This window comes from Benincasa hispida, chromosome 9 (genome assembly GCF_009727055.1).
Source record: "Benincasa hispida cultivar B227 chromosome 9, ASM972705v1, whole genome shotgun sequence".
Lineage (NCBI taxonomy): Eukaryota > Viridiplantae > Streptophyta > Magnoliopsida > Cucurbitales > Cucurbitaceae > Benincasa > Benincasa hispida.
The window spans coordinates 26,674,827-26,687,578 of record NC_052357.1 but is presented as its reverse complement, the minus strand read 5'-3'; the positions used below and the strand labels follow the sequence as shown (position 1 = coordinate 26,687,578).

Genomic DNA, 12,752 nt, shown 5'->3' with positions numbered 1-12,752 from the left:
AACATTTGGAGAAAAAAGTTGAGTTGTTGTGGGGCCCATAATATAATGATTTAATACGATATGCAATATATGTTTTTAATCGTGAGCTCGTAAACTTCTTGGATCAAACAAGGAGTGGAGTTAGCAATTCTACTCCCCTAACTCCAATTTCTTGAACCAAACAACCCTAACTGATTCAAACATTTCTCTTTTTCTTCTCGGTTGATCAAGTTTCATTGATTCAAATGACCTATGAGAATTATCGTTTCAAATTGATACACAAGTGAATTTAGGGGGAATGATCTTTAGAAGATGATTTGCTTTAATACTATAAATGTTCAGAACATAAAAAGACACAATATTTGTTATATCACCGCCTAAAAAAGAACAAAAACATTATTGTATTTGTCACAATATTTTAGAGAATAAAGTTCTCAATATTTGCGTTACAAAGCATAAATATGTCGCTTGATTAGATAAGAGATTTTCTACGAATAAATCACTGACCCAAATCGGCAAAAAGAAAAATTAGAAATCAGAAAATAAAAATAAAAAATAAATAAATAAAAAGAAAAAAGATCTCCATATTCAAATCAATAATCACCTCCATTGCATCCCTGTCCTTCTATTTATAAAATATATCTTCAAAATTCAAAAAACAACAATTGCCACCTCCATAGCCTCCTTTTATCTCTACAGTTTATCGTCAAACCTCAAATAGCCAAAAAAAATTAGCCAGGCTTTAGCAATGTAAAATGGCATTTATTCCTTTGGCCAAACCAATAAACATACAAATATGCGATCTTAACAAGGAAAATCTAAACGTTTTTCTAAATATTTAATGATTTGAAAGATAAACATGGTTTAAAAAGGAAAATTCTAATTATTTCTTTAGAAAATGTAATGATTCGATAAACAAACAAACAAAATAAAAAGTGTTTTGAAATATATTTCATAAATACATTCCAGATTTATGGAATAAAACAATAATATACATCTTATATTAACTAAAAACCAACACTTGTAAAATAATACTATAATGAAAAGTGTTTTGAAATTATATTTACGGTACTTAGTGATATGTTATAAATAGTCGTAAATATCACTATTATATGTGAAGTTCCAAATATGGAGTGAGCTATAATATTCCTTATGGGATTATAACAAAAACAATACAAACAACGTTGATAAATAAGAAAAAATAAAAAGTAAATAAGCAGATAAGGGGTGATCCAAGCCTCATAGATCACAGGCGACATCATATTTGGGCCATCCTCATGGGCCTTGTTAATTCTGGGCCTTTTACAAATAATAATAATAATAATAAATAAATAAAAAGTTCTAAAATACTTTTCGGGCAAGCAAAAATTGACGATGGTTGGGAAGACTGCCAATTTCTTCCAAATATTGAAGAATTGCCTTTGTAATGTTAATAGGGTTAGCAAAGGTCTTGTGGCGATGGCAAGGATTTTCACGAGTGGTTATATTCCTAATAAAATTACCTATATTATCTTGATTGAGGGCTCATGTATGGAGCTTAGGATTAGTGAAGCGACAACTATTTATGAGAATGCAAAAATTAGGTTGTACGCCTGATGTGTTACTTATGGGACTTTAATCAAAGAGCTCCGTGGAATAGGAAATGTTAATATTGCACTTAAGTGCATCAACAAAATGCTCAATGACACTAGTTGTTATGGGATTAATTGCAAGCCTAATTTTATTTGCTATAATTAATATCATTATAGATAGGCTTTGTAATGATGGACGAGAAAACGAGGCAAAAGAACTTCTTGACGAAATGAAAGCTCAGGGAATGATTCCCGATGTTTTTCCTTATAACACCTTGATTCTTAGTTTTTGTTATGGTGGAAACTGGAAGGAGACTAAAAGTTTGATAAATGAGATGGTGGAACAAGGTGTTCAACCAAATATGGTCACATTCAGTGTGTTGATTGATATGTTTTGCAAGGAAAGAAAGGTTATCGAGGCTAAGAAGTGGCTAGAGATGATGATTCAGAGAGGTATCGTTCTTGATTTGTTTACTTATAATTCGATGATTGAGGAATTTTTTTGGTTGGTGACCTGAATCGTATCAAGGAGCTGCTCGTTAGTATGCCAAGTAAGGGATGTGAACCTGACGTGATTAGCTACACTGTTTTAATCAATGGGTATTGTAAAATCTTGAAGGTGGAAGAAGCAATGAAGCTTTACAATGGAATGCTTCAAGTGGGAAAGAGGTCAGATGTGAAAACATATGGTGCCTTGTTAACAGGGTTTTTTTTCTGGCCGACAAGGTTGGTGATGAAAAGAAACTATTTGGTATCATTAAAGCTTATAGTATTCCCGAAGATTCATATATATGATATTGTCTTAGATGGGTTGTGTAAGAATGACTGTTTATTCGAAGCAATGGAACTTTTTAATGAGCTTAAAATCATACAACTTGAAATTGGACATCGAAAGCTTTACTTGTCTAATTGATGGCCTATGCAAAGCAGAGAAACTTGAAAGTGCTTGGGAGCTATTCGAAAAAATGCCTCAAGAAGGGCTTCAACAAGATGTTGTGACTTATTCCATTATGATCCATGGATTTTGTAAAGAGGGACAAGTAGATAAGGCAAATATTTTGTTTTAAAAGATGGCAGAAAATGGTAGTACATCTAAAGTAATTACTTATAATACTCTTCTGCATAGGATGGTTTAGAAGGATGTGTTACCAAATGCCGGCATTTGCACCATAATCGAAAACATGGTTGACAAAGATGAAAAATATCTAGAATGTCTAGATTTGCTCCTCAGGTTTCCTGCCGAAAAGCGTCCACGTTGATAATAAGACACATATTGATAGACTTATTCAGAGCTATATGACTTGAAAATTTCTGATCGGTTTCGAGAAAGAATGGCACATCGTTTCATGGACTCGATAGATTTTCACTTCCTTTCCCTCTCTGTTTTACACCCTTTTTTTTTTTTTTTGTAGATTGCTTGCTTTTATATTTCCTTTTGCTGTAATTTTTTTTATATGCGTTATTGGAGTTTTAAAGGGATTATATTCATCAAAAGTAGAGAAACCAACCTGGAACAAATTAGTATATTCTCTTAGTCATTCAATTGTGTTTATATTCTCCATTGTTTGTCAAATTTAGTTGACTGAAACTCTAATTATGATTGTTTATGTAATCAACTGTCCAGTTTGGGAATCATTATATTCAAACTCAATTACAAGACAACAAGATAGTGCAGAACATCATTGAAGTGATGAAAACCACAGTAACTATTAGATATAGAAGATTATTGTTGTATTTTGTTATAACGAATGGGACGTTTCGGATATGCGATGCTGTTAGTTTTAGCCCTTAAAATTTTGCAAATGTAGTTCCAAACATATCCTAATACAATACTCCTCGGTGAAACACCTTTTGTTTTTTACTCAATCTTAGAAGAATTAGAAGTTAATATTGAACTTGTGGTGACGTTTGAGTGAACTACTGGTTCTATAAAATGTTTAAAGTACCTTTTAAATATCCATTCTAACAAAATAAAAATTTCAAAAGTACTTTTTAAAATTTTTCCAAGCGATTTTAAAAGTTATCTAATACCTTTTTCAAAGACATATTTGGAAGTGACCTTAAAATTGTTAAAAACATTTAGCATGTTCAAAATTATTTCGAAACATGTCTTTTATTTTTTGCTCTCAACTATATAACAATACACTATATTAATTTGTGATGATCTAGTACTGAATTGAAACTACATCAGCAGCTAAAAGTAGTACATATATAATTTCAAATATGACTTCAACACAATTTAATTATTATTTTAAAAAGTAGGAGATGAAGGCAATCACAAAAGAAGAGAGAAGCCAATATGAGGATAATTCAATGAGCCTAAATTATATGCTTTTGACAAAAGTTTAGAGATTTGCAAATATTAGAAAACAAAAGGATAATGTTTCATTGAAGAAGTACAAGTGCTGAACAAAAACATTTACAAACCATCCTAATGAAACACACCAAACCAAGAGTAATATGTACCATATCTTTAATATATGTCAAGTTTGTCAAAGGAATATGAAAATAGGACTCTTGTGAGTTGTGACCCTTAGAACAAGCATCTCGATCTTGGGACTATTTTTTTTTTTTTTTTTTCAAGAATCAGAGATTGAAAGAATTATAACTTTGTTAACAATCAAGAATAGTTACGCGGAGTTTGCTATACATGCATGAGGTATAAATATTCAAAGTAAATTTCATCATAAGCATTCAAAAACTGTTCATGTAGCTCAATTTAAGGTATATAGACACGCACTCTAATGCCAAAACCTAAATTAGGCTAGTTCAATCAAATGAACACAACTTCAATCAAATGAACACAACTTCAAATCAAAACAAAATAAAAAATAATAATATTCACCATAATCAAACAAACATCATCTATCATAAAACAATTAAAATTGTAATATATTAGTGTAAATATTGATACACTTTATATTTAGTATATCAAAATATACTTGTTGATACACAATTAAAGATAAAATTATAATAATAGTAACAATAATTAGAACCAGATTTGAATGTTTTGCTATATTGGCAAATCTAGAAAATCATTGCTAAATTTGCAAAATACTCTTTATATATTGTCTCATATATATATATTACAATAATTACTTTTTTGGTTAAAGAAAAAAAAAAACCTATCTACCTAAAATTTTGTTCAAGTCAGTCACCAGGGCAAAATGCATTCCAATATATAACAATAATCTAAACCTACAAATCAATTATAAAATTTGGTTAGAATTTTTTTATTATATATTTTTTAAAAAAAATATATATTTTATGATTATAGATGATCTATTTTGGATTATGATCAAATTATTTTGGATTCGCATGAAATGAAAAAGATACTAATTATTACTTAATTAACAGTATATAAGTTCAACCCAAACAATATTTATATAAAAGGAAACCACCCATTAAAATTCCTTGAAAAAAAAAAACTTCCTAAACATCACTTTTAAACAAAAAAAAAAAAAAAAACATTATATTGTTTTTGAAAGACAATAGGAAGAGGAGTTAGCCAACCTATTTGGATATGTTTTTCTTCATCATCTAAATAATAATAATAATAATAAGGATCGTAGAAAATAATAAGGTATTTAAGTGGGTTTTATTGAGTTTTGGTGAAATTAAAGACCATTCTGGTAATTATGAGGAAATGATTTTTTTGTAATTATATCCCGACCTGGAAATCGTGTGACTCTTGGAGGGGATACAACAGCAGCCGTCTGGAAGAAAAAAACGAAAGGAAGCAGCCCGTTCACGCACACAGACCACCGAGGGAGTCGCTGTTCCTTTTTTCGTTCGGCTTTGACGTCAACGGCAGTGCAGTCGACGGCGACGTGGGTTTGTGTCTGTCAGCTTTGCAGCTGTCGTCCGGAGCTGCAGTGGTTTCTGTGCGTGAGCTTCGGTTCCAGTTCGCAGTGTTGTCATCGGTCAGTTCTGGTGGGTTTCGGTTCGGCGCGTGAGTTCGTTGCGGGTCTGTGTGTGGTGGTTCGCCGGTCAGAGGCGGTAGTGCACATTATTTGGGTTGTCTGTTTCAGCGGGTTGTTTTCGGTTTCAAAGGCGACGTTGTGTGCTGATCTCTCAGTATCAGTGGATATTAAAATTACAGATTGATAATTATTGTTGATTATCTTTAATTGTAAATTCCGTATTGCTCATAATAAAATTAATTCAAGTAGTTCTCAAAGTGGATGTAGACCAAACTGGTTGAACCACTATATATCTTAGTGTTCGTTCTTTACTGCTTTTGATTTATTCTGCTCTCTATTTGGCCATCTAAGTTAGGTTCAAAAACTCTCACAAAAATAAATTGCAAAAACCATCCCTGAAGTATGGTGACAGTTATAGTTACACCCTTAGATTTTCAATTTTTAAAATTGAGCCGTCAAACTTATATGAAAATTAAAATTGGCTCAAATTGGACCTTCAAACTTTTATAATTGTTTAAATTATAATGTTTATATAAGTCTAAGGGTCCAAATTTTATTATTTGTGGTTTCAATTTCTACAATATTATTATAAGTTTGAGAGTCCAATTTAACACTTGTAAAAGTTTAGAGGTCCAATTTTTACAATTAAAAGTTTGAGAGTGTTATTGCAAGTACCACTGTGCCTTAGGGTGGTTTTTGAAACTTTTCCTAATACTAATAATAATAACAACAACAACAATTAAAAAAAAAAAAAAAAAAATCTCTTACATTCAATACCTTTTCCTTGGGAAAATTTGAATACTCTAAACTCACAAAAAATAATTACCTCTTCTTGGCCATAGAAAACCAAATATCTTTATACTGAGGATGACCAAGCTTTAGAAGTTGAAGTAAGAAACAAGGCTGAGGGAAGAAATGAAGGAGAGAGACAATTGACTCTAATTCCTAGATTTTTCTAAAAAGTTGTTGGGTGAGCGAAGATTATAAAGCATGACAAAGTTAGAACGTAAAAGTTTGTTTCTTTCCTTGATAAAATTTCTAACTGGTGGGGGAATGAAGTCTGGTCTGATATCATTTGAACAAAAAAAATTCATCTGACAATTGAACCAAACAAAGACATTCCCCTCAATAATTGATGGAGAGATAGAGAGAATAGTTTTTTATTTGAGGGATGCAAGTCTGGTGCCTGTAGTTGCGGTAATTCCGACCCCAATAGTGTATATTTAAGGTATTGCAGTTAAAAGCTCATAGTTGGACCTTGGGTTGGGTCAAACGGTCCATCATGGTGAGCACCGGTGGGTTCGTCCCTTCTGCCGGTATGTGCTCTTGGCCTTAATTGGCCGAGTTATGCCTCCAACACTGTTACTTTGAAGAAATTAGAGTGCTTAAAGCAAGTCTATGCTCTGATACCAACTGATAGAACTCAAACAATATAGCAATCCACTAGGATTTCTTCCAAACCAATCAACCAAGTAATTGTTCTTCAAAACACTACAAATAAATCACTAAATAATCACCAAGAAATCAACCAACAACGGATAGCAATAAATCATAAAATTCTGGAAGAATAAAAGCAAATAGCACAGATGAATTATATGAGAAAAATCCCTTCGATGTGAAGAATAAAAACCAAGAGACTTGGGGAGGAGTCCACCCTTGTCAACTTCTCTTATTAGGATAAAATTAAGGGAAAAAGAATCCAAATCAATCATATAAAGATTAACTACCCACCAATACTTTCATACATAAGAGATCAACACTTGAGAAATAAAAAAAATGAAAATCACCCAGTTCAACAGGTTCTGTTTAGCCGCGATTACGGATAAATCAGAGTTTCAAATAAGGATCCAACCGTTCAAAACGAGACCCTACATGTCCCGAACATACTAACCAAATTTCAGTACGATCCAATTGTTCAAACTCTGGTGATCGATATTTTTGTTGAAGTTGTCATTGAAAAACTGAACTGATGCCTTTCTCTTCGATTTTCTGCTTCTTTTTCCTTAGGTCATCCCTATATCACATAAAAGAAAACTTAAGGCTTTTAAGATGGACCAATCTAAAAAGTTAGTTTCATTGGGTTCACAAAGTTTAAAATAAAGTTTTGTTTGTGCAATAAGTGGGCTGGACACCCACCACATTTTTGTATTCTGTACATATAGACGTAGAGGAGAGGAAGAGAGAAGATTCTCTTTTGGAGTCACATGAGAATGAGAAGGAAAATGCTTCCACATTTTTTTTTCTTTTTTTCTTTTTTGCATTTTGCACACATCAACAACACATATGGGTTTTTGAATTTTTGTACATTTCTTTCTTTACCTTTTTCCATTTTTTTTTTCCTTTTTTGGGTTCTTTATATTTTTCAAGATGCGTTTTATGATCAAAGGCCTAAGATAAATCATAATTATTGCTCTTTGGTTTTTCTTGTTATGTTTCTATTCTTTTTATATATTCCAGCACTCTATGAAAGTCAACTACATCAATGTAACCTTTATTATGCTTTAAATTTTTGCATATTATATACTTCTTCCCCTATTTACTTATGGTGAGATCAAACATGACTTGGTCCTTAAGAAATATCCATATTATAAAATGTTGGTTTTCAGGTACGAAACTAGACCCAAACACTATCGACCTGAGCATATGACTCATTTAACAATCTCATATTCTTTCTTATTATAACTCGAACATGGACAAAGGTCAAAGTAAAGGATATACGTAAATGTTTGACACTAGAGGAAAAAAGGGAAAAGTGGGGAACCTTCATCAAATAATATGGAAGGCATGTGCATAACAATTTGATGCCAAGCTTATCTTCCAAGCTTTTAAAACACAAGCTGAATAACTATGTACATATGGTAAAGCTATTTGGCAGAGACCAATGGCACACACACATTAAGAAGAAAGGAAGAAAAAAAAAAGGTAAATGTAGGAAAAAAAAAAGTGAAGTAGAAAGTAAAGTCCCACTAAGTAATTTTGTGATTTCAATAATATAAAATTGGACTATAATGTCAATAAAAAACCGATATACCTAACCAACAACGAAGAAAGTGTTTTTAAGGGTTTTCAATGTTGATTTTCACGAAACATTATAGATGAATTTAATGTCGATTTTCAACCAACATTAAACACCTTTAATATCATATTCTTCGATGTAGGTTCAAAATTTTCCCAATATTAAATATCTATTTCTTTGACTGGCGATAAGAATTATTGTTCACTTATTGATTTTTTTTTTTTGGAAAAATTATTATTCACGCACGTCCAAATCAGTAATATTTATCTGTCACCTGTACATAGAGCAGAGCAAATAAAATCTCAATGACTTTTGTGTACAAAATTCAACTTTCACATTTATTAGTCTTGGAAAATGAATTAGAATGGGCTAGGTACAAAGTTTAAATATTCAAAATAATACAAAAGATAGTGCAAATGAATTAATCCACATTTCATCATCCATAATATGCACCATCTATTGTAGCATAAGGGTTGTCCTATGACCTGTCTATAGGATGTAATATATTCATTTCCATTATGTAGAGGGTCTTCCAAGAGATTGCCTACAATTAATTAAAAATGGCTTTAGATAACTTAATAACAAGCTAGAAATTAAACTTAAGTAGAAACTAAAGAGGGAATCTAGACATCTTTAAACAAGATGCTCATACTAACACAAATCTTGTAATTGAAGGCTCATTAAAGATAATTTACCAAGTTCTATTAAGAGTTTAATGCCTACAATTAATTAGTACATGAATTGATGTTCTACACAACACACATATATTGATAAGAAACAAATAAAATGAAGAGCCAACAAAGCATAATTATGTCAAATCATTTTCCCTACAAAATAGTGAATTAGGCAAATTTTCATAATCTTTCTTCAACTTTAATCAACAAAAAGAAAGAAAGAAAAGAATGAACTATACATTCCCACCTTGTACACACTGGCCCAAACCCACCCTTACCAAAGCTAATTGTTACTAAAATGAAAGTTATATCTAAAAAACAAACATGTAGAAAAGGTTCATCCACCCCATAACTTATATCTAAACCTGTTTCTCAAAAAGAAATAACATTGGTTTTCAAGATGAGATACCTGAACAAGGGGATGTAATGACTAACTCAATTCCCTTAGAAAGTCCACATGATCATATACTTAATTTCGTAGAGGGTTATTCAATCTTCTCTAGGTTCAATTACTCAAGAACTATACTGAGATGATGAAGAAATGGTTGAGAAAGTCAAATCCTCGATGCGAATTTCCTTCTATCCTTGACGAGTTTCTATTCTATCTTCGATGGAACTCGATTAATGCTGGTCGATACTCGACTTTACTCAATGAGTCTTGATCTTTACTCAAAGCAACTCGAAGATGAAAATGACTAACTTGAAGCTACTCGATAGAAGAAATCGATGCACGATTCAACTTGATAACTTGGAATTCGATACGATTTGAAAACAAGATTGTATACACGCAATTTGCATAAAGATTGAAGTCGATTGAATGAAGAAGATAAAGAGAAGAAGAAGAAACACACAAGATTACGTGGTTCGGCTAAGATGCCTACGTCCACGAGAAGATTCACATTCTTTTTCACTTAGAAGATTGCGTACAACTTGTTTGTTTACAGAAAAATAGAAAATGATGAACTTACTTTTTTTTTGGTTTTCTGATCAGTGGTGTTTATAACATATATCAACAGACTGATTATAAGATAAAGTTAATTATAAACTAGACAAGTTGAGGTATTTGAGTCATGATTTCTTCACATGACAAATCCAACCAGTAGATTCAAACCGAACATAACAAGGGAAAATCTAAACAAAACTTTATCACCTAAATATCTTACCCAAAAATGCTAATTACAAAACCTTTCAATTACGTTATGCATATTTTCTGGTACAATATGCATCCGTCAACTTTTCAACGTACTTTGTAACAATGAAAGAAAGAATAGAAAACCTACCAGTTTGGTTAGGTAGTGAATCTGCCGCATTTATTCTTCTAACTAAACGAAACTTATTCATTAAAAACAAAAGAGGTGAAAAGAATTATTCACCTCACTGTCGTTGATGAGTCGCATATTGAGGATATATATAATTTACAGTCTCAACATTAAACTCTACAAGCAAAAGACATGAGCTAAATTATGATCTTACACGAAACAAGTGCTAAAATGTAGATTAATAAACTAATTGACTTCTTCAATCAAACTTTATCGTGTACTATTCTTTTTTTATTCAATATAGACAATAATAATCAACTGGACAATATTTAGGCAATTTAAAATTTCATATCTAGAGAACATAAACAACACAATGCAGTCAAAAAATTGTTGAATTTTATGCTCTAAAACTCGTAGATAGTAGATATAACATTTGACCGATCATTAATAAGGTGTTATTAATGTTTATTATAATAAATAGTTATTGCCTATCTTGTATTTATCTTGCCTAAATAACCTTAATCCAATAAACTAACATGTTAGACTGTTATATGAGTCTTAAACTGTATGATGAGACATATGAGGATCAGTGTTCAAGATACAACCTAAATGGTCTATTATATATAGATAAGGTTGTGTACCTTATATTCCGGTGACACAATGGATACGACTCACTTTGTATTTGATACAAATGCAATGATCCAACATGTTCATCTAGGGAACATGCAAGTGGGGTATCCTATACAATGAGTCTATATAAAATCAAACCACGAAATAGTAACAAATAGATGTTACTCCGTTGACTAGTTAGGTTTTTATTTCACTAAGATGACTTAGGCAACTTAGTCTTAATCCTGTGTGAGCTATGGACTCCTGTTTATTAGGGATTCTTCTTTGATTTGTATAGGTGAGAGGAGCCAGTTCGCCTACTCAATAAGCCTACCATTTTGGGGACAAGACTGAGTGGGGAGCTGGGAACATAATTTCATGAGATGGAATTCAATCCTTCCTGACTTTATGGTAAGTAGATGAGTGTTCCTTTAAGTGTTGTCTCCGGGACTTAAACAAAGGGTCTTACATTCTCACTGACCTAAGAGGGGGTTTCTATTTAATGGTTGGACCATAAATAGGATGTTCAACAGAGGAGCATTGGTACTTAAGGATGTAGAGGTAACCTAGGGGTAAACAGTAATTTTACCCAACTGGTGTTATGAACACTCGTGAAGGACTAACTTACTATTATTGGTCAATATTTGTGGATAGAAATATATCTACAGTGAGAAGAATACAATTGTGTATCTATAATGGAGTGTACCCACAGTTAACAAATATTGGTTAACTTGGTTAATGAGTTTAGCCAATTAATCTCATATCATTTGTAAGTTTATTAGGTCCCACTGATAGCTCATAAAAGGGTATTGAGGTAATTAAAGTGATTTGAAATATTCAGATTTACTAAGGAAAAGAATATAATGTATGGTGATACATTATAATTTAAGGTTTATATTTTAATTAAACTTTATAATATAAATTTATTTTGAATTTGATTCAAAATTAATGTATGGGAGAATCAAATATTTGAAGGAGTTCAAATATTAAATTTAATATGAATAGAATTCATATTAAAAATATAGGTTAAAATTAATGTGCATTAGATGCACATTAAAACTATATTTAATATGAGAGAAAAATAATTTAATATGATTCAATTATAAGATTAAATTAAATATGAGATATTTAATTTAATGATTAATTAATTGATGAATTAATTAATTATTAAATTAAATTAACTGAATTAAACTATAGGTTATGAGATATTGATGTATTAGAATATGATTCCAATCCATATTTAATTAAATATGAGATATTTAAGTATTATTAATTAATTTGATTAATTAATAATTATTTGATTTATTTTAATAAATTAAACTTTTCTTTGATTTAATTTATTTTTTAAATTAAATGAATTTATTGTTATTTAATTAAATAAATAATGAATTTAAATTAATTTTTTATGTCAAACTCCCCAACGTGGGAAGTTTTATGGGATTGGGAGAGAGATCTTCTGCCAACATCCTCCTCTGTCTAGTGAGTTCTCTCTATATCACAAAAGAAAAAAATGATACATAAAATTTTCTCTCTTGGCTTCTGGCTTTTTGAGATTTTTCTCGGTAGAAACTTTCCTCGAATGATCGCACCTCTTTCTACCTCACTAGGTTAAGGAGAATACTGGTAAAACTATTTTGGTGGTGGTGTTCACTTGATTTGCAACAGAAGAATAAATATTGTAGATCCAAAAAATTGGTGAGGCCCTCCAGAGTCATCAAGGA

At 31.2% G+C, this 12,752-nt stretch overlaps 1 pseudogene; it reads left to right on the top strand.

Annotated features, from left to right (window-relative positions):
• Window positions 1-1,003: 1,003 nt before the first annotated feature.
• LOC120085184 lies at window positions 1,004-3,168 on the top strand (annotated as a pseudogene).
• The last annotated feature ends 9,584 nt before the right edge of the window (window positions 3,169-12,752 follow it).